This window comes from Salmo salar, chromosome ssa21, assembly GCF_905237065.1.
Source record: "Salmo salar chromosome ssa21, Ssal_v3.1, whole genome shotgun sequence".
Classification (NCBI taxonomy): Eukaryota; Metazoa; Chordata; class Actinopteri; order Salmoniformes; family Salmonidae; genus Salmo; species Salmo salar.
This window is the reverse complement of record NC_059462.1, coordinates 5,296,193-5,320,568: the sequence shown is the minus strand read 5'-3', so window position 1 is coordinate 5,320,568 and position 24,376 is coordinate 5,296,193.

The following is a 24,376-nucleotide window of genomic DNA, read 5'->3' as shown; positions in this document are numbered from 1 at the left end:
TAGAAGAAGTTTGGAACCAACAAGACTCTTCCTAGAGCTGGCTGCCCAGCCAAACTGACCAATCGGGGAGAAGGGCCTTGGTCAGGGAGGTGACCAAGAAACCGATGGTCTCTCTGACAGAGCTCTAGAGTTCCTCTGTGGAGATGGGAGAACCTTCCAGAAGGATAACCATCTCTGCAGCACTCCACCAATCAGGACTTTATGGTAGAGTGGCCAGACGGAAGCCACTCCTCAGTAAAAGGCACATGACAGCCCACTTGGAGTTTGCCAAAAGGTACCGAAAAGACTCTCAGACCACGAGAAACAATATTCTCTGGTCTGATGAAACCAAGATTGAAGTCTTTGCCCTGAATGCCAAGCATCACGTCTGGAGGAAACCTGGCACCATCCCTACGTTGAAGCATGGTGGTGGCAGCTGTGGGGATTTTCTTCAGCAGCAGGGTTTGGGAGACTAGTCAGGATTGAGGCAAAGATGAACGGAGCAATGTACAGAGAGATTCTTAATGAAAACCTGCTTCAGAGCGCTCAGGACATTCAAAGACTTATCCCAAAGTCACTTCTGCATTGCACTTAGGGTTGTTGTCTTGTTGGAAGGTGAATCTTCGACCCAGTCTGAGGTAATGAGCACTCTGGAGCAGGTACCTTTGAACAAATACAACATTTTCAATCATTCACTGCTGTGTCGTCACTATAATTTCCATTCCGACGTTCCATCGCAGTGCCATTCTATACCGTTGAAATACAGTTCTAGGTCATGTACATGCCATATGTAGGTCATATGGACTTTATCCACAACGATTCCAATGATCTTGGAGCTGTATAGGACTGAGGCCAACGCATCTTTCCTGGTGTTCCCCAGCCAGCTCTCTGGACTTCTGAAGAAAAGGTCACATGCACCCTCCCATATAGCATTCTTGCTCCACAACCACCTCTCTGAAACCCAGGTCTGTTGCTTAGCGGATTTGGTCCTCCGTCCACCATAGCCTTTAGCGGGGACACGACTGTCAGACTTAGAGGCTGTTTTCCTAGCTTCTTGAAGACTATAACTAGCTAGCTAGCTGGTAAAGACCGCCAATGCATCCTCCCCTTGCACAAATGCTTGAAATACTTTAAGTTGCTCCTATTTTAATTCAATCCCTAAATTTGTCATTATTATGTGGCAGTGTCGTCTCTCAATCTCCTTTTCCGAAAGCTCCATCAGAGTTTTTCTCCCCACAGTTTAGTTACATTAACTTGGCTTGTTTAATTCTCTAGTGGTGGCTTAGCAAATTGATGAGGAAGCATGGGGGAATTGCAGATGTAAATAGCTTGCATGTAAGAACCAGTCAGTCGCTCAAAATTTTTTGCTAACCTACCCTTTAACAAGCCTGAGATACCAGACCAGTGAGTCACAGCTCGTTGTGTAGTCATGTGGGTTGCGCGTCACCTAAGCTATTTCGCTACGACACCGACAGCACATCACAAATATGAGTCTGTTGGAATAACTGTGAATCCACAAATTGAAGCGCTACAGTTCCATTATTTGTACTTAGCGACACTGTGTTGATACCATTCCAGCCACTCCATTCCAGCCATTATTATGAGCCATCCACCGTCCTCATGTGGGCTTACTTTCTTGTGCACATGGTAGTATTGTTCTAGTCCAAATCACTTTGGTAGTTCATCCTCCAGAAAACAAAATAATCCAAGAGAAGATTCCTTGTCTTGCTTTGTCATTTTCAGAGTAGTATTCATAGCTACAGCTATGGCAGGCAATAGCCTACCATCAATACGAGCTGGCTAGCTGACAATGTCTCATCTCTGACAATTTCAGGGTGACATTAAACAATTAGCCTCTTAGTCTAGAAAGCACAAATGTATAACTACTCTAGATATGGCCTTATTTCATATTTGGGCCTTTTTTTGTTTATAATTGCAGACGTGATAAATAACTGTATACAGTCATTCAATGGTGTGGACCTGGAGATACGGAAAAATACTTCATACTTGCACTAAAAAGTGCTTTAATTAACCTGTCTGGGCAAGGTGGGACGTTTGCGTCCCACCCTAGTCAACAACCAGTGGAATCGCGTCGTGCGAAATACAAAACCTCATAAATGCTATAACTTCAATTTCTCAAACATATGACTATTTTACACCATTTTGTAGATACACCTCTCCTGAATCGAACCACGTTGTCCGATTTCAAAAAGGCTTTACAGCAAAAGCAAAACATTAGATTATGTTAGGAGAGTACCCTGCCAAAAAAAATCACACTGCCATTTTCAAAGCAACTAGATGCATCACAAATACCCAAAACACAGCTAAATGCAGCACTAACCTTTGACAATCTTCATCAGATGACACTCCTAGGACATCATGTTACACAATACATGCCTTTTTTGTTCGATAAAGTTCATATTTACATATAAAAACAGCATTTTAGATCGGTCTCGTGACGTTCAGAAAATATTTTCTCTCAAATGCTTCCGGTGAACCAGTGCTACAATTTACAAAATTACTATTTGAAAACATTGTTAAAATGTAATATTGTCATTCAAAGAATTATAGATTAACATCTCGTGAATTAATTAATTAAAAAATAACTTTACTGGGAAATCACACTTTGCAATAAACGACGTGTTATGCTCAGAAAAATAGGCTAGGCGATACATGTTAGCGCCATCTTGGAACCATCTAAAATCAAAAATACTATTGTAAATATTCCCTTACCTTTGATTGTCTTCATCAGAAGGCACTTCCAGAAATCCCAGGTTCACAACAAATGTAGTTTTGTTTGCAAAAAGTTAATAATTTATGTCCCAATAGTTCCTTCTTGTTAGCGCGTTCCCGAAGGCTACTCATAATGTACTGAAGCGCGACGGACTTGTCGTCACGAATGTGCAAAAAATATATATTTACGTTCGTTCAAACATGTCAAACGTTGTATAACATAAATCTTTAGGGCCTTTTTCAACCAGAGCTTCAATAATATTCAAGGCGGACGATTGCATTGTCTTAATAAACGTTTCAGAACAAAAGGTTTCCCATGGGCGCCCGCGTCATAGTAGTAATAGCACTCCCCCTGTGACCAACTTCCCAAGACTCTCTTTGGGTCAGTTTCTACCATAGAAGACTCAAACCACTTTGACTGTTGACATCTAGTGGAAGCCTTAGGAAGTGCTAAATTATTAATAAGTCCCTGTGTGTTTCAATGGCAAAGGTTTGAAGTGATTCCACACAGCAGATGTCCATATTCTGTTAGGATTTGTCTCAGGGTTTTGACTGCCATATGAGTTATGTTATACTCACAGACACCATTCAAACAGTTTTAGAAACTTTAGAGTGCTTTCTATCCAAATCTACTAATTATATGCATATTCTAGTTACTGGGCAGGAGTAGTAACCAGATTAAATCGGGTACATTTTTTATCCGGCCGTGCAAATACTGCCCCCTATCCCCAATAAGTTAACCTGTTAGGGCTAGGGGGCAGTATTGACATGGCTGGATAAAAAACTGCCCCCTAGCCCTAACAGGTTAAAGACAAGACTCTCGTTAATCTAACCACACTGTCCGATTTCAAAAAGGCTTTACAACGAAAGCAAAACATTAGATTATGTCAGCAGAGTACCCAGCCAGAAACAATCAGACACCCATTTTTCAAGCTAGCATATAATGTCACAAAAACCAAAACCACAGCTAAATGCAGCACTAACCTTTGATGATCTTCATCAGATGACACTCCTAGGACATTATGTTATACAATACATGCATGTTTTGTTCAATCAAGTTCATATTTATATCAAAAACCAGCTTTTTACATTAGCATGTGATGTTCAGAACTAGCATTCCCACCGAACACTTCCGGTGAATTTACTAAATTACTCACGATAAACGTTCACAAAAAATATAACAATTATTTTAAGAATTATAGATACAGAACTCCTTTATGCAATCGCGGTGTACGATTTTAAAATAGCTTTTCGGTGAAAGCACATTTTGCAACATTCTGAGTAGATAGCCCGGCCATCACAGGCTAGCTATTTTGACACCCACCAAGTTTGGTACTCACCAAACTCAGATTTACTATAAGAAAAATTGGATTACCTTTGCTGTTCTTCGTCAGAATGCACTCCCAGGACTTCTACGTCAACAACAAATGTTGGTTTGGTTCCAAATAATCCATAGTTATATCCAAATATCCTCTGTTTTGTTAGTGCGTTCAAGACACTATCCGAATGGTGATGCGCCGGCGCATATCGTGACCAAAAAATTCTAAATATTCCATTACCGTACTTCGAAGCATGTCAATCGCTGTTTAAAATAAATTTTTATGCGATTTTTATTGTAAAATAGCAATAATATTCCGACCGGGAGACGTCCTTTTCGTTCAAAGACTCAAAATGTAAAATGGACTCTTCACGCGCACGCCCGTCTCATTGTTCTCAGATCGACCTCTTACCAAATGCGCTACTGTTTTTCAGCCAGTAACTGCAGAGTCATCATTCAACATTCTGGCGCCTTCTGAGAGCCCATGGGAGCCTTAGAAAGTGTCACGTTACAGTAGAGATCCTCTGTTTTGGATCGAGATGACAAAGAAGGCCAAGAAATGGTCAGAGAGGGCACTTCCTGTTTGGAATCTTCTCAGGTTTTGGCCTGCCATATGAGTTCTGTTATACTCACAGACACCATTCAAACAGTTTTAGAAACTTTAGGGTGTTTTCTATCCAAATCAAACAATTATATGCATATTCTCGTTACTGGGCAGGAGTAGTAACCAGATTAAATTGGGTACGTTTTTTATCCGGCCGTGCAAATACTGCCCCCTATCCCCAACAGGTTAACGTGGCTGAGTTGCGTAATTTACTTTTTATGTGAAATCAAGATGACCATTGTTAGTAGACCAGAGACTAAAGATCACTTGTAATACTTTTTCATTGTGACACAATCATCTCCATCACGCCTGCTTGATTCAGCATGTGTTGAGTTGACCATTATAATCTACACTCAATGAAAATTCCTTAATATGGGCGACATGCATGAGTCATTAGGCCTCCTATGTATACACTCAACGTGGAGATCCATAATGATTACATCATTTCAAGTGATTTCATGGAATTAGTCCCAAATAGGTTCATAATGACACTTGACAGCTGGTGCACTGAGCTAGGCCCTAGAACAAGCCACAGTGTGTACAGTACTGTAAGTATGTATCTCCATCATTAGGACAGTCTGTATATATTCTATTTCAGGGACCAACTTACTGTAGGAGTATTTGGTTTCAATTATGTTCTTTGTCAATCTGCGTCTAACATCTGTGTCAATATAATTAACAGTGATTTCCTGGACAGCAGCAAATACTCTCCCTTACAGTCAGTCCTAAGCTCTCCTCTTGTGTCTAAATGACTGCCCTCAGAATTATAAGGCCTCCATTCAATCAGTTCAGTATTAACCCGCAGTAATGAATACTCAGGGAGAAAAAGGTGTAGATTCACGCGCAGAGCGCGGCAGGTGTTTATTACACCTTCACAGAAGGCAGGAATCGTGGTCAAAGGCATGCAATGGTCATACACAGGTCAGCAAACAGGCAGGTGAATCAAAACTAGGACTGAAGGCTATAACTGGTTCTCACAAACGAGCTAGGAATAGGCTTAGTAGAGTCAAAACAAACAATATCTCACAAAGGCACAAACCGAATGAACTGAACTAAATAAGGAGCTGATGAGACCAGGTGAGTAACACAGCAGAAATCAATGAACAAAAATGAAAGACAGGGCTACGTTCAAGAACACAAAGAAACGGGGCTACGTTCAAGAACACAATGAAACTGAACACAAGGTTGACTAAGAAAAGAAATACAGAACCTTACACCTGCGAAAACCGACAACTGCATAGCATATCATTGCTTTTGCCTAAATAAAAACAATGATATGCCACGCGATCGTTGTTTATCACCAGTTATCGCTGAACTGATTGAATCTAGGCCTAACTCTTTCATTCATTCATAGCTTTGAGAGATATCAATATTATAGTCCACAGATGAGTTATATCATTAATGGATAATGAGTAAACGAGTCAAGTTGATATCTCTGTGTATCATGAACATTTAAATTAATCAATCAATCAACCAATCAATAACTAGAACTGTTGGGTGCTGATTTGTAGGGTCCTCTCTCTGTCTCCATGTCTCTGACTGAGGGCCAGCTTGCCCGCCCTAGAGGCTCTTTTCCCTGGGGAGCAGAGAAATTGAATCCCAGGCCTATCCAGACAAAGGAGAGGCCTGCGTTGGCAGCTGCCCCCTGTGTTAATAAGTGTATTTGGTGTTCTCGGGATCAGACAGGAGCAAGCAGGGTTCACTTTATTAGACCTGGTCCACTCCTCTGGAGCTAAGAGATGTCCTACACTAGAAATATGGCATAGGGAGGTGTGGGGGATAGACTACATACACACAAATGTTTAATTTTATTTAACTAACAAATTCAAATTTACAATGACAGCCTACCGGGGAACAGTGGGTTAACTGCCTTGTTCAGGGGCAGAACGACTGATTTTTACCTTGTCAGCTTGGGGATTCAGTCCAGCAACCTTTCAGTTACTAACCCAACACTCTAATCACTAGGCTACCTGCCCATGGACAAACTGACACACACACACACACACACACACACACACACACACACACACACACACACACACACACACACACACACACACACACACACACACACACACACACACACACACACACACACACACACACACACACACACACACACACACACACACACACACACACACACACACACACACACACACACACACACACACACGACTAACGTTCCCCCTATCCTTTCAGTGACGGGCTAGATTGCAACGGCCCCACTCTGAGCTAAAGCTAACACCTATCACAACAATGGGGTCATTAATGGGCAGATGTCAACTACTCTGCTCAGCTTTGCGTGACGCCCCCCACCCTCCTCTTTTCTGGCTTCCTCTCTATCCCTTTACTCTTCCCTCCCCTTCTCCTTTCTCCCCGTGTTCCATCGCACATGCACAGACAGACAGACGTGCTTGTGCACACACACACGCGCACGGACGCAAACACACAACTCCCCCTATCCAACCCCTCACTCCATACTGACTTCAGATTTTGAGGCTACTCACAAGATACACAAATAACAGCGAGGTGCATTTAAGGTATTTATATAATCCATGAAGTGAAAATTACATGCTATTTAGATGAAACAATTAAACCTAATGAGGCCAATCCTTTCTTTCACCCCAAAAAGTCCACAGACTTATTATAAAATTAAAGAATGCTCATTTTTTTCCCCGGGCTGTCGTAAACGGAGGGGTATTTGAGAAAGGCAAACATTGGCCCAGTCTGTGGAGGCAGAGACTGAGGCCAGGGGACAGGCAGGCAGCATTTACAAAGTGATGGGTGTATTAATCACAGCTGAAGTTAAGACCACTCCATGGTCCTCCAGGCATAACACACACACATATGGACGCACACACACACTTTGATGCATACGCACACACATACTCATGGACGCACACACACACTCACTCACACAGTCCTACTCCACAGTCCTCCACTGCAGAACAGAGCAGGACTGAGGGGCTGCCAGTCAAACAGGAAGTGTGTTTCTGCCCACAGGAAGCGGACCTGTTCAGACAACTAGCTGGACGACTTTAGAAGGGGTCAGAGTTCAGGGAGAAATCCACCTGACGCATAAAAGGAAAGCACACATGCAAGCACACCACACATACGCACGCCCACACTTATAAAAGATGAGGTGTTTGATCCCATTTTAATATTACATACTGTACTCGTAACCTTCCTTGGTTTTGATTTATTTTACGTCTCAAGTCTCTTTGTTTTAGTAACCTTCTGACAGTTGTAAGTACAGCCGTACTTCCTTGTCCACCCCTGCCATGGACTGTTCTCTCTGCTACCGTCCGGCAGGTGGTACCAGAGCGTCAGGTCTCAGACCAACAGCCTCCAAGACAGCTATTACCCCCATGCAGTAAGACTGTTGAACCAGAGGGATTGTTGAAGATTGACTTCGAAAATTGTAAATAAAAAACAGTGTCCACCACTGGGATTGAACACACAACCTTCTGATCCAGAGTCATGATCAGAAGGTTGTGTGTTCAATCCTAGTGGTGGACACTGTTTATTTTTTTTTATCCCAAACATTCACCCTTACCTTAACCATTCTGAATGAATTTGTAAACGTAATGTTTTAACCCTATCCCAAAGCTTAAACTTTACCTTAGCCATTCAGAATGAATGCCTAAACTTAAATGTAACTTTTGGAGAAATGGAACGATGCACTGCAGCAGCTTCCAAATGTGATGTTTAGAGAAATTGAATGATACAGAGCAGCGTGAGCAACCCAGGGTGTCAAAAACATTTTGAAATGTGGAGAAACATTGATAAATGTCTAATTCTGCAGTGAGACTGTGAGAGCTTGTTGGTTGAACAGCTGCTGCTATTGATTATTTTTAAACATGTTTTTATCCTGCCACCAGTCCCTTTCCTGCTATTATTTATTATTAGTAGTAGTAGTAGTAGTAGTAGTAGTATCTATCCTGCTATAAGTAACTTTATTACCCCTGCTTACATGTACACATCTACCTCAACGACTCAAGTATCCCTGCATATTGAAATTATGGTACTGGCACTGACCCTGTATATAGCTTACATTCTCGTGTTTCTCTTATTTCTTATATACTTATATACTTATACTATTTCCTCTTACCTTGCTATTGAACATTTAATTGTTGGGAAATAGCTTGCAGGTAAGCATTTCACTGTACTGTTTTACACCTTCTGTATCCTGTGCCCATGTCAAATAAACTTTGATTTGATTAGATTAGAACCAGTGGTAAGAAACAACAACAACCAAACAAACAGAAAAGCTAGAGCTCCAGATGCCATAGAGCGAGTCCTGAGATCTGAATTTCTCTGGTCTCCTGAGTGACTGAAGGTATGTTAATTGAGATGTCCTGACTGTGCTTACATGGACTAATCAAACAGCGCCTGCAATCTCTCAGCATACACTCTGAAAAAAATACAGTATGACCTCAGAGATACTACAGTGGTAACCAACCTTGGTCCTGCAGAAGCTAAGGGGGTGCAGGCTTTTTCTCCAGCCTAGCACTAACACACCTGGTTCTACTGCACACAATGTAAATAAAGACCTTAGTTTATTCGAGGACAGTGTTGAATCTGTTGAGACCTTTTTTCTCTAATGTTACTAATATGTCATTTAGCAGGTGATTTTATGCAGATCAGCCTATATAATAAACAGCATAAATGCAAACAAATGTCATGTGGAACATTGAGTATTCATCTCTCTCGCTCTCTTTCTTTCTCTCTCTCTTTCGCTCTCTTTCTTTCTCTCTCTATCTCTCTCTATGGGTTGAACTACAGCTGCACCTACTGGTAACATACAGGCACACTGCTTCCCACTCTTCCTTTCTGCTCCGATGAAAACAACTGAGAAGGCCAAGGAGTGCTCTAATACCAGACAAAAAGTATAGAATTTAGAAATGTGAGTAATTCTACTTTTTGTGCAATCTTCAAGAATGTTGTAACAGAGCAAGAGAAAATAGCAGGCTTTTCATGTCATTCCTGAGCATGATTCTAAATAAGTGTCACACAGGTATCATATTTCAACCCCACGACTCATAACGCATCAGTATAACTACGCTTTTCCTTTTCTTTTTTCTTCACTCTCTCTCCCTTCATCTTGTGTAAGGCCATGTCTTCCACTGCCACCCATTTTACACTTTCAAATGGAGAGAAGGTCAGAGGTCGGAGGTTAAAGAGAGGTTATTTTCACACTCCCACACCACCCCGTTTGTCAGATGAGGGGGGGAAGGGGGATATCATACAGGTGCAGGATGTCTCTCTGAAACTACTTAAATGCCCCCCCCCACCCACGGGACGACAACAGGAAAAATGCACCCCTAATTGTTCCCTGGTTCTGTTAATGCCTATCCAAACCCTGCTCTTTGTTATTCTATCTTTCCATATTATTTTCCCAGTCATAATGGGAGATGGAGGAGGATGGAGGCGGGTCATGTGAGTAACTCTGTCTGTCACCTGCTTTCATACGGCAGGGAAGTTAGCGTATGGTTAGAGACGGCGTCTGACACTCCTTGCTTGGGCGGTGTTAATAAGAGTCGATGGGAGCTCGTCAGCAGACTTACATGGTAAGCGGCCTTGTCACACATCCGTCTCAAGAGTTTTATGCAAAACGAGGCCCCTCCATTTACTTGTGGATGACCTTCCAAAGTTCAATCTCCAAATCTCGCTTTTGCAAGACTAGATTTAATGTAAAATATCAGCATCTGCCTTCTGGTTCGCCGTGATAACACACACAAGTACGCACGCAGGCACACCCACACACAAACAAGCAAACAGTCACACACACACCACCATTTCACCTCAGAAAGTTCAACTCCAGGATGAAGTGCGTTAAATTCTAAGTTCTGAGTGTTCATTAAAGTTTAGACCCTGACAGCGATCACTGTTTTTGAATACAAATGCATGCAAGCGGAGAACCCTAAGAGAGGTAGCAGGGGCCAGTTTGTGTGTGTGTGTGTGTGTGTGTGTGTGTGTGTGTGTGTGTGTGTGTGTGTGTGTGTGTGTGTGTGTGTGTGTGTGTGTGTGTGTGTGTGTGTGTGTGTGTGTATGCTGTGTGAGAGTGTTTTTGAGGTAAACAGGGATGCTTTGGTATGCATCAGTAAAAGGTAAAGCTGTTGTGGCTTTGCTAAGACTAAGGGGAGTTGGAATAATATAACGTTTGGAGAAAGACACAGAAGAGAGAAGTAAAGAAGGACGAGTGTGGTAGCACTTTAGCTTACAGTGCTGAAATGAGTAAGTAAGTAACAGTAAACAACAGGAAAGTAACAGGACAACAACCAGGTAATAATGCGGTAATAACCAGTTAATAGTTTGTATGTAGCTGCTAAATATTGATGTAAAGTGTGATGTAATTTTCCTGGCTGTTATGTAGAAACTGTTATTCGTTACTGAAGAATTTTGAATAATTGACCCTAATAAGCAGATATTATGTAGTAAGGATGTAAGGCCATTTCACCTCTTCTCAGCAGCACTGTATACTTAATAAGAATGTGCTTGAGAAACTACATCATACTTATACTGAATGTGGGCCAACCTCAAAAAATACCTTTTGGGTCTTAGCTTGTAGCTGGATAGTTACCTTGTCGTTGTGTCTTGTTTCCCTGCTATTTCAGCACTGTACTTCAGTAATTATTATGTAATTACTGAATTATGTATTTTTTCTCTTAATAGTCTTAGCATAGTTTCTGTGTACCTACGGGGCCTTGACAATGTATTCTAAAGTGGCGATATGTTCCCTCTTAGCATGTAAATTACAATTACTTCCATAATTTTTTCACAGTAATTTCTGTGTACCTTACTGTTACATTCTTTATAGTTTCACCATAGTTTCAGTGTATCTACGGGGCCTTGACACTGTATTCTAAAGTGATGATCTGTTCCCCTGTTACCATGTAATTTACTATTACTTTGTTAATTGTTTTACCATAGTTTCTGTGTACCTTACTGTTTCCTACTTTACTTCTACTTGTATATATATCAAACTTAATTTCATGCAATTTCTTCCCAGACAGGTTAGCACAATCATAAGAAATTAAGCTACTATGTTCATTATTGTTAGTGTATCCTGTCTGGGCCTATGTGTGAATGCGCTGGCTACTGCGCTCTGCCTTCGGTTCTGTGTTGTGTTTTGATGTGCATGTAGATTGATTGGACACGGGACACACTGCTGCCGGTTCTGGTCATTTAATACTGGATGAAAATAAATAACTGCAGTGAATAAATGCAGTGCAAGGCATTGACATGAAATTGCAAGCTGCTCTATGCTGCACACACCTCTCCTCAGCAAGCATCAAAGCAAACTCATATAATACATTCATTAGATAACAGTAAAAGTATTTAATTAACCTAAGTGCTATTATTGCAAATTAATCAACAGCAATATTTTCCTCTTACATAGTCCGAATAAAATAATTTGAAAACAATGTTTTATGTATCACACACTCTACATTCCACTGGCTAATATAAAATGCATAAAACCAATAGCCAAAAACACAGGAAATAGAGAGAACAAAACAATAACGTTACAATTCTTGTGGACCAACTTAAGATAGAGATATCTATTTTTTGGGCTATGTCACATCCCACCGTATCCGCTAATGGCGGCCTTCCACATCTGCAGTGGAAGGTGGCACAGCTACAACAATGATTGTCAGACCTTGAGACATCCCGAAAATCGGTCTTCTCACAAAAAGGTCTGTAGCCCCCAAACGGTTTGGCCTACAAACTAATATGACCACTGTATGGAAAGATGAGACCCTCATAAACATGATGGTGTTCTCCGCTTTGCTCTAATGCTGATCTGCCCACATCTGTATATAGCTTCCGAACAGTTTGGGCTACACACTAATATGATGCCTCTATGGAAAGGTGAGACTCACGAATACGTACATGTCGGTCTTTGTGCTGTAGGGCATTAACAAATGAATGTGTCGTGACGTGAGTATCATTTATGTGATGACGGCTATTCCTCGATTCATCGTTTAATTATTACATGATTAAATTAGTCATGTAACAATTAACTCATTAGTAACCTGGGGCACCACCGGAAAATATTATGTAATGAGTTACTGTTTCCCAAATTAACTCAACAAAACATCAGCATATCTCGATATCCTACCCATCACCCATCAATCATTTCCTCATATCAGTCTCATTCTGAACGTCAATATTCTATAAATCTGCACGAACCCTAGTCTACATGATGACTCAGCTTACACAAATGGGCTTAGTTATTTATTTACTGACTAACTAAATAATCACACAGAAATACATAAACACACATAGTATAGGTTGAATTGATTACTAACATAATGCAATGAAAAGTCCCAAGTGGACTAACCTGATATGACGGCTTGTTACACAATGGAAGGGGAGGGGTAAGATAAAGAGAGCGGGAGAGACAAAGAGAGTGGGCTGATACATACATGTGGAAACTATGCTCATGAAAAATGAATAATTTGCGCATGAACGACCGCTCATTCAAAAAGAAATGCAACGGATATATTTACGCTTGTATGCCTTTGTCATCTCTCTGAAACCACTCGTCCGTCTATGGCTGGTAGTTCGATGTAAGTCTCTGGTTGTCCACCAGAGGTCACAATGTCCTTAGTAGATGTAATAGGCTTCTTTGTCTCTGAGTGTTCGTTAGCCTGGATCCTCCAGAGGCACACACGCGGTGGTCCTCTGTTAATTAAGTTTACTAGGCTATGTTACATGCAGAACTGCAGGCAGTGCATGTCGTAGTCTAGTCTTCTTCTTTGCAGTTGAAAGTTTCAGAGTTTCTAACCATTTCATAATGTTCAGCTCACGCTGTCAGTCATGCTGGTCTGTAGTGATTTAACCATTTGTAACATATTCAGCTCGCGCTGCACGTATACTGGTCTTGTGGTTTTAAACCGTTTCAACATGTAGCCAACGCTCCACGCTTTCTGGTCTCAATGGTTGATTATTCAGGGTTCAGCTCCTGACCATTTTACACGCCAGTAGTAACCCGGCAATGTACTGGTCTAATGTAAATTTAGTTTGGAGACCTTTATAAGCACTCTGGCAAAAGGGGCATTCCATCCTTTTGGCATAATGTCTTTGCTCACGTGGGCGTGGTTACGGATTGGGTAAAACTTTATATGAAAAACTATTATCTCATTTAGAAGGCCAAAATCACATTTCATCTTCTCACAAATAGTTTCATATTTAATCATATAAGTTTTACAACATTTAGTTGTAACTGACATATACATTGTGAAAGCTCATAAAGTTACAATGTTTCCATTATAACTTCTTTAATGATATTACAAAACAATCAATTATCTGACAGGATTATTGTTTGGATCCCCACCAACCTTCCCAAAAGTTGGGATTTCAAAACGTATGTTCCAATGTCCAATCTTTTGATGTTAAAGTTTTTCACAAATGTCTCAGAGTTTACGACCGGCATTAAGTCATAAAAGTCATAAAACCTACTCACGGCCTCATCTTTCCCAGGCCTAGTGAGCAGGAAAGGTGGCACTCATCTGTGATGCTACCACCAGACACCCTGTTAATAGCCTGCAATTGACAACCTAGCATTGCATCAGATGGCGTAAAACTCTTTGGTAGCATGTAATAAAGCATTTATAATGGAATAATAAAGTTTATTCATTTATTAATGATTACTCCAGTCATTAGATGTTTAATATAGGGCCTTATAGACTATTTACTATCATTAATCATTCGTTATGTCTTGTTGTGTGGCCTCATATAAAGTGTGAGCTATTTATACTTTACAAATGTTTTGAGTGCCCAGTGTAATTTCACACAAAAGTATGGAAATGTCATTCGTTGACATTCCAGCAGTACCTGATGCTCCTTAAGGTCTCAAAATAGCCTAGAACATATTAATGGTAAAATAATAAGCACACAATACACAATGTTAAAGGACATATATTTAACATTTTATTCACAGACTATTGTGGACTTGAGGAATGTGAATGTTTTGCTAATGTGTATGGAGAAAATACAGTAAAATAATGTAAATAGCTTCTTAACAAAGTATGATTTCTCAAGCAAGAATTTTGCTAGGACTGTCTGGGAGTGGTATGACTGGGGAGGGGACAACTGAAGACGAGTTGTTATTGGCAGAGAGGTTTGAAACTCTCTTTCTTATTGGTATATTAACTAATTTAGTGATGTCACTACGGAAAGGCCAAAGCTCTATCCCACCAAAAACAGGCTGAAACTTCAAGCAGTCTTTTCAAACAGCTCTTAGGGTAACAAGTGCGCTGAGAGTCGGGAAGCAAGTTCAGGGAGTGTTTGTTTTAATAAACAGTGAACACAAACAATGCACCGACAATAACACCTGAGGAAAGAACCAAGGGGAGTGACAGATATAGGGAAGATAATCAAGGAGGTGATGGAGTCCAGGTGAGTGTCATGAGGCGCAGGTGCGCGAGACAATGGTGACAGGTGTGCGGGATAATCAGCAGCCTGACGACCTAGAGGGAGTGGGAGGGAGTGGGAGGGAGTATACGTGACACTTAGACGAAAAATGCATTATCATAATTTTCACAATTTCACAGTATTATTCCAAACTTTTAGTGTAGAAATATATTTTAAACACAGAAAAATCACATTTTAGACTGCACTGGGCCTTAATTAGCAAAGGGGAAAGGGCTGCTTTAGCTGAGAGTTTCGTTTTGCGATGGTGGAGACTTCGCAAACCGGAACATCAAATTTGTAACATATATACACCCAGAACTTAAAGGGATACTTCAGGGTTTGGGGATTTTGTGTCATTTCCTACTTATCCAGAGTCAAACGAACTCATGGTTACCCTTTTTATGTCTCTGTGTGCAGTTTGAAGAAAGCTGAAGGTAGCATATTGTTAGCTTAGCGCAATTGCTGGACGTCTATGGGTATTTACTAGCCAGATCCTCTCAAAATCAGGGAAATAGACCTTTTAACTACTCAAAAGCTGGGTGGTTTAGATTTTTGCACGCATATATGAAATTGTAAGAATATGTCGAAGATAAATACACAAGATACACAAGATACAGAGTACGAGAGGTCAAGAGGATGAGAGTCAATAGAGTACTAACGATCAATGGAAATAGTGCTTTTTCTGTAATAGGGAATTATTGATCAATGGTTCAGAGACATGGGAGGAATATGTCTTCTGAAATAGGATACTTGTTATTTGGCCATTGGTTAGTTTTATTGCAAGGAATTTTAATTGGTCAACCACAAACTAGGGCTGGGTTATAAAACTACATGCTGTCCCTTTGTTCTAGGGAGAGAACCACAAGAGAGAACCAGAGGAGAGAATCACTGGAGAACATCACTGAAGACAGAGGAGAATGACCATCTACCTCCCCGTATGATTTGTCCTCCTTGAATAAACCTATTTTCCTCCCCCTGATTTGCTTTGGAGTTTGTGTTATTGAAGAATAACATAAATTGCGAACAACATGATCATATTTGGAATATACACTGCTCAAAAAAATAAAGGGAACACTTAAACAACACAATGTAACTCCAAGTCAATCACACTTCGGTGAAATCAAACTGTCCACTTAGGAAGCAACACTGATTGACAATAAATTTCACATGCTGTTGTGCAAATGGAATAGACAACAGGTGGAAATTATAGGCAATTAGCAAGACACCCCCAATAAAGGAGTGGTTCTGCAGGTGGGGACCACAGACCACTTCTCAGTTCCAATGCTTCCTGGCTGATGTTTTAGTCACTTTTGAATGCTGGCGGTGCTTTCACTCTAGTGGTAGCATGAGACGGAGTCTACAACCCACACAAGTGGCTCAGGTAGTGCAGCTCATCCAGGATGGCACATCAATGCGAGCTGTGGCAAGAAGGTTTGCTGTGTCTGTCAGCGTAGTGTCCAGAGCATGGAGGCCCTACCAGAAGACAGGCCAGTACATCAGGAGACGTGGAGGAGGCCGTAGGAGGGCAACAACCCAGCAGCAGGACCACTACCTCCGCCTTTGTGCAAGGAGGAGCACTGCCAGAGCCCTGCAAAATGACCTCCAGCAGGCCACAAATGTGCATGTGTCTGCTCAAACGGTCAGAAATAGACTCCATGAGGGTGGTATGAGGGCCCGACGTCCACAGGTGGGGGTTGTGCTTACAGCCCAACACCGTGCAGGACGTTTGGCATTTGCCAGAGAACACCAAGATTGAAGATTGGCAAATTTGCCACTGGCGCCCTGTGCTTTTCACAGATGAAAGCAGGTTCACACTGAGCACATGTGACAGATGTGACAGAGTCTGGAGATGCCGTGGAGAACGTTCTGCTGCCTGCAACATCCTCCAGCATGACCAGTTTGGCGGTGGGTCAGTCATGGTGTGGGGTGGCATTTCTTTGGGGGGCCGCACAGCCCTCCATGTGCTCGCCAGAGGTAGCCTGACTGCCATTAGGTACCGAGATGAGATCCTCAGACCCCTTGTGAGACCATATGCTGGTGCGGTTGGCCCTGGGTTCCTCCTAATGCAAGACAATGCTAGACCTCATGTGGCTGGAGTGTGTCAGCAGTTCCTGCAAGAAGAAGGCATTGATGCTATGGACTGGCCCGCCCGTTCCCCAGACCTGAATCCAATTGAGCACATCTGGGACATCATGTCTCGCTCCATCCACCAACGCCACGTTGCACCACAGACTGTCCAGGAGTTGGCGGATGCTTTAGTCCAGGTCTGGGAGGAGATCCCTCAGGAGACCATCCGCCACCTCATCAGGAGCATGCCCAGGTGTTGTAGGGAGGTCATACAGGCACGTGGAGGCCACACACACTACTGAGCCTCATTTTGACTTGTTTTAAGGACATTACATCAAAGTTGGATCAGCCTGTAGTGTGGTTTTCCACTTTAATTTTGAGTGTGACTCCAAATCCAGACCTCCATGGGTTGATAAATTGGATTTCCAGTGATTATTTTTGTGTGATTTTGTTGTCAGCACATTCAACTATGTAAAGAAAAAAGTATTTAATAAGATTCTTTTTTTCATTCAGATCTAGGATGTGTTGTTTAAGTGTTCCCTTTATTTTTTTGAGCAGTATAGTTTGAAAAACATTTATTTTTTGAACTATTTTTTCAGAACTACGCATTTCATTCATCCCCAGTGACGGTGGGTGCAAAGATAGGCTGTACCCGAGTGTCAACACAGCTGGCCAGCTGAGACAGAGGGACAGCAGCAGTTTTTAACCCTACACAAGCCATGTGGAATTCCCAAGTCTCTGGCAGCGTTTGGAACTGCCGATTTGAAGTAAAAAAAAAATATTTTTGCCTATGCTGCCCTTCAATCCCTTTACTTTTTGGCCTTAACGGAGAAATGGATCACCCCAGAGAACACCGCTACTCCAGCTGCTCTCTCTTTATCTTACATTTTCTCTCATAGTCCAAGACAGTGGAGGCTCCTCAGAGGTGGAAGGGGAAGACCATCCTCCTCAGTGAATTTCATACAAATTAAAATAGTGAAACATTGAAAAAGTTTTCCTTTGTAGATAAAACTTAAGCATATTTATATGTCACCAAATAATTGATTAAAACACACTGTTTTGCGATGAAGCTCTACAGTAGACTCAACAGCCCTCTGTAGGGTAGCACCATTGTGTAGCCGGAGCACAGCTAGTTTCCGTCCTCCTCTGGGTACATTGACTTCAATACAAAACCTAGGAGACTAACACAGTAATTATGACAATTTACAGAGGACATCCTCCAACCCATCAGAGCCCTTGCAGCATGAACTGACATGCTGTTCACCGATCACAGGATCAGAGAATGAATCTGGTACTGAAAGCATAACCTACAATTAGCGAGCAATGCAGTGCATAAAATGTGGTGAGTAGTTGACTCAAAGAGAGAGAAAGACAATAGTTAATTTCTTCTAAAATGAAGGCGGAATTAGCTAGCAAATGCAGCTAGCTAGTTTAGCCTACTCAAACACCCGGCTCAAACAGAGAGGGATGCTATGTTAGCTAGCTGGCTATGGCTGTCCAACACTGGAGCTCTTCCAAGTCAAGGTAAGCTTTTGGTTTTATTAACTTGTTATGGATAGGGGGCAGTATTTTCACGGCCGGATAAAAAACGTACCCGATTTAATCTGGTTATTACTACTGCCCAGAAACTAAAATATGCATATAATTAGTAGCTTTGGATAGAAAACACTCCAAAGTTTCTAAAACTGTTTGAATGGTGTCTATGAGTATAACAGAACTCAAATGGCAGGCCAAAACCTGAGAAGATTCTGTACAGGAAGTACCCTGTCTGACCATTTCTTGGCCTTCTTTGTCATCTCTATCCAAAACAGAGGATCTCTGCTGTAATGTGACACTTTCTAAGGCTCCCATAGGCTCTCAGAAGGCGCCAGAACGTTGAATGATGACTCTGCAGTCTCTGGCTGAAAAACAGTAGCGCATTTGGATAGTGGTCGATCTGAGAACAATGAGATGGGCGTGCGCATGCATGTGAAGAGTCCATTTTGCATTTTCAGTCTTTGAACGAAATCAACGACTCCCGGTCGGAATATTATCACTATTTTACGAGAAAAATCGCATAAAAATTGATTTTAAACAGCGTTTGACATGCTTCGAAGTACGGTAATGGAATATTTTGCATTTTTTTGTCACGATATGCGTCCGCGCGTCACCCTACGTTACCCTTCGGATAGTGTCTTGAACGCACGAACAAACCACCGCTATTTGGATATAACTATGGATTATTTGGAACCAAACCAACATTTGTTGTTGAATTAGAAGTCCTGGGAGTGCATTCTGACGAAAAACAGCAAAGGTAATCCAATTTTTCTTATAGTAAATCTGAGTTTGGTGAGTACCAAACTTGGTGGGTGTCAAAATAGCTAGCCTGTGATGGCCGGGCTATCTACTCAGAATATTGCAAAATGTGCTTTCGCCGAAAAGCTATTTTAAAATCGGACACCGCGATTGCTTAACCTCTATGGGCTAGGTGGGACGCTTGCACATGCTAATGTAAAAAGCTGGTTTTTGATATAAATATGTACTTGATTGAACAAAACATGCATGTATTGTATAACATAATTTCCTAGGAGTGTCATCTGGTGAAGATCATCAAAGGTTAGTGCTGCATTTAGCTGTGGTTTTGGTTTTGTGACATTATATGCTAGCTTAAAAAATGGGTGTCTGATTATTTCTGGCTGGGTACTCTGCTGACATAATCTAATGCTTGCGTTGTAAAGCCTTTGTGAAATTGGACAGTGTGGTTAGATAAAGGAGAGTCTTGTCTTTAACCTGTTTGGGCTAGGGGGCAGTATTGAGAATTTTGGAAAAAATATGTGCCCATTTTTAACTGCCTCCTACACCAACTCAGAAGCTAGAATATGCATATTATTGTTCAGGTTTGGATAGAAAACACCCTAAAGTTTCTAAAACTGTTTGAATGGTGTCTGTGAGTATAACAGAACTCCTATGGCAGGCAAAAACTTGACAAGGTTTCATGCAGGAAGTGGCCTGTCTGACAAGGAGTTGGGCGTCTTGCATCTGTTTATTGAAAAGTAAGGATCTTAGCTGTAACGTTTGAGAAATTGAAGTAATAGGATTTTTAAGGTTTTGAAAATCGCGCCACAGGCTGCAAGTGGCTGTTACGTAGGTGGGACGAATTCGTCCCGCCTAGCCCAGAGAGGTTAACCTCTATGGGCTAGGTGGGACGCTAGCGTGCCACCCGTGGTGCACTCCATCAACAGCAGGTGCATTTCAAGAGCGGCAAATTTGAATCCAAATAAATGTCAAAATTCAAATTTTTCAAAAATACAACTATTTTACACCATTTGAAAGATAAACATCTCCTTAATCTAACCACGTTTTACGATTTCAAAAAGGTTTTACGGCGAAAGCATAAGTTTAGAGTATGTTAGGACAGTACATTTACAAGAGTTGTGTGTAATGTTTTGTCAAGTCAAAGACAGGGTCACCAAAACCATAAAACCAGCTAAAATGATGCACTAACCTTTTACAATCTCCATCAGATGACACTCCTAGGACATTATGTTAGACAATGCATGCATTTTTAGTTCTATCAAGTTCATATTTATATCCAAAAACAGCGTTTTACTATGGCATTGATGTTGAGGAAATCGCTTCCCTCCAATAACCGGCAGTCAAGTCAGCGTCACAAATGAAATAATTAAAATTAGAAAACATTGGTAAAATATTATATTGTCATTTAAAGAATTATAGATTTACATCTCTTGAACGCAATCAACTTGCCAGATTTAAAAATAACCTTACTGGGAAATCACACTTTGCAATAATCTGAGCACTGCGCCCAGAAAAATACGCGTTGCGATACAGACTAGACGTCATGTTGGGGAGATCTAAAATCGAAAATACTATGTAAATAATCCATTACCTTTGATTCTCTTCATCAGATGTCACTTCCAGGTATCACAGGTCCATAACGAATGTAGTTTTGTTCAAAAAAGCTCATCATTTATGTCCAAAAATCTCCGTCTTGTTCGCACATGATCTAAGCCAGCCGGACTTCTCGTCATGAACGAGGGGAAAAAATATATTTCCGTTCGTTCAAACATGTCAAACGTTGTATAGCATAAATCATTAGGGCCTTTTTAACCAGAACATGAATAATATTCAAGGTGGACGAATGCATACTCTTTTATAACGTATTGGAACGAGGGTACCCAACATGAACTCGCGCGCCAGGTGTCTAATGGGACATCATCGTTCCATGGCTCTTGTTCGGTCAGATCTCCCTCCAGAAGACTCAAAACACTTTGTAAAGGCTGGTGACATCTAGTGGAAGCAATAGGAAGTGCCAAAATATTCCTAAACCCCTGTGTTTTTCAATGGGATAGGTTTAAAGTCAATACAACACATCAGGTATCCACTTCCTGTCAGAAAATGTCTCAGGGTTTTGCCTGCCAAATGAGTTCTGTTATACTCACAGACACCATTCAAACAGTTTTAGAAACTTTAGAGTGTTTTCTATCCATATATAATAAGTATATGCATATTCTAGTTACTGGGTAGGATTAGTAACCAGATTAAATCGGGTACATTTTTTTTATCCAGACGTGCAAATGCTGCCCCCTAGCCCTAACAGGTTTTAAATGGTGTAAAATAGTCATATGTTTGAAAAATTGAAGTTTTCTGATTTTCAAGGAGTTTGAATTTCGCGCCACGCCCTATCATTGGATATTGGAACGGTGTTCCGCTAGCGGAACGTCTAGATGTAAGAGGTTTTAAGTTATTGCCACCGGGGCTCGCTGGTGTAACTGTAGAGTCAGCAGCATGTTAGTTCTAGTAGTTATGTTGACTATGTTAATATGGTGACAACAATGTAGGCTGTGTGTATTGCCCACCAGGTGCCCTTGGAGAGTTCCATAATGAGCTTGACACTTTGATAAGCTCATTTTCTGACTGTGGCTCACCGCTCTTCACACTTGGCATCTTAACTTACATCTAGACGTTCCGCTAGCGGAACACCGCTCCAATATCCAATGATAGGGCGTGGCGCGAAATACAAACTCCTCGAAAATCCGAAAACTTCAATTTTTCAAACATATGACTATTTTACACCATTTTAAAGACAAGACTCTCCTTTATCTAACCACACTGTCCAATTTCAAAAAGGCTTTACAACGAAAGCAAAACATTAGATTATGTTAGGAGAGTACCCAGCCAGAAATAATGAGACACCCATTTTTCAAGCTAGCATATAATGTCACAAAAACCAAAACCACAGCTAAATGCAGCACTAACCTTTGATGATCTTCATCAGATGACACTCCTAGGACATTATGTTATACAATACATGCATGTTTTGTTCAATCAAGTTCATATTTATATCAAAAACCAGCTTTTTACATTAGCATGTGACGTTCAGAACTAGCATTCCCACCGAACACTGCCGGTGAATTTACTAAATTACTCACGATAAACGTTCACAAAAAACATAACAATTATTTTAAGAATTATAGATACAGAACTCCTTTATGCAATCGCGGTGTCCGATTTTAAAATAGCTTTTCGGTGAAAGCACATTTTGCAATATTCTGAGTAGATAGCCCGGCCATCACAGGGCTAGCTATTTTGACACCCACCAAGTTTGGTACTCACCAAACTCAGATTTACTATAAGAAAAATTCGATTACCTTTGCTGTTCTTTGTCAGAATGCACTCCCAGGACTTCTACTTCAACAACAAATGTTGGTTTGGTTCCAAATAATCCATAGTTATATCCAAATAGCGGTGGTTTGTTCGTGTGTTGAAGACACTATCCGAAGGGTAACGAAGGGTGACGCGCCGGCGCGTTTCGTGCCAAAAAAATTCTAAATATTCCATTACCGTACTTCGAAGCATGTCAAACGCTGTTTAAAATCAATTTTTATGCGATTTTTCTCGTAAAATAGCGATAATATTCCGACCGGGAGTCGTTGTTTTCGTTCAAAGACTGAAAATGCAAAATGGACTCTTCACATGCACGCGCACGCCCATCTCATTGTTCTCAGATCGACCACTATCCAAATGCGCTACTGTTTTTCAGCCAGAGACTGCAGAGTCATCATTCAACATTCTGGCGCCTTCTGAGAGCCTATGGGAGCCTTAGAAAGTGTCACGTTACAGCAGAGATCCTCTGTTTTGGATAGAGATGACAAAGAAGGCCAAGAAATGGTCAGACAGGGTACTTCCTGTACAGAAACTTCTCAGGTTTTGGCCTGCCATTTGAGTTCTGTTATACTCACAGACACCATTCAAACAGTTTTGGAAACTTTGGAGTGTTTTCTATCCAAAGCTACTAATTATATGCATATTCTCGTTTCTGGGCAGGAGTAATAACCAGATTAAATCGGGTACGTTTTTTATCCGGCCGTGAAAATACTGCCCCCTATCCATAACAAGTTAACGAGAGTCTTGTCTTTAAAATGGTGTTTGAGAAATTGAAGTTATAGCATTTTTGAGGTATTTGTATTTCGCGCCACGTGATTCCACTGGCAGTTGACTTCGCCCAGGGAGGTTAAACCTCCCGACTTCTGTCTTCGATTACTTTCTTTCCAACTCTCTCTTTCCCCTCCTTGCCTCTTTTGATGTCACCCTTTCCCAAACCCCACAAGCCATCACAATACAGGCAATACGCTTGACCTCATCTTTACTAGAGGCTATTTGCCTACTGATCAACGGCCGGCTCGGCCCTCCCCTCCTGCTCCGTTGCGCCGTTGCTCTGTGGCTCTGTGGCTGAGTGACTCATTGCGAGCTTACAGAACAGGGCTGTGGGCAGCTGAGCAGAAATGGAGGAAAACTAAACTTCCAGAGGACCTATAATAATTTCACTCAGTCCTCTCTACCTTTTCTTCCTCTGTGTCTGCAGCTAAAGCCACTTTCTTTCACTCTAAAGTAACACTAGGAAACTCTTTTCCACCATCTCCTACCTCCTTAATCCTCCATCCCTCCCCTTCACTCCTCCCTCTCTGCAAATGACTTTGTCAACCACTTTGAAAAGAAGGTTGACAACATGCACTCCTCATTCACTCAGCCTACTAAGTCCATTGGTCCCACTCACACAGAACTACCATACACCTTGACCTCTTTCTCCCCTCTCTCTCCAGATGAATCCTGCAACTAGTGAGGTCTGGCCACCCGACATCCTGTCTGCTCGACCCCATCCCCTTCTCCCTTTTCCATACCATCTCTGGGGATCTTCTCTCGCTCCAACTTCCCTCATCAACTCAATCCTGACCACTGGCTGCATCCCCTCTGAT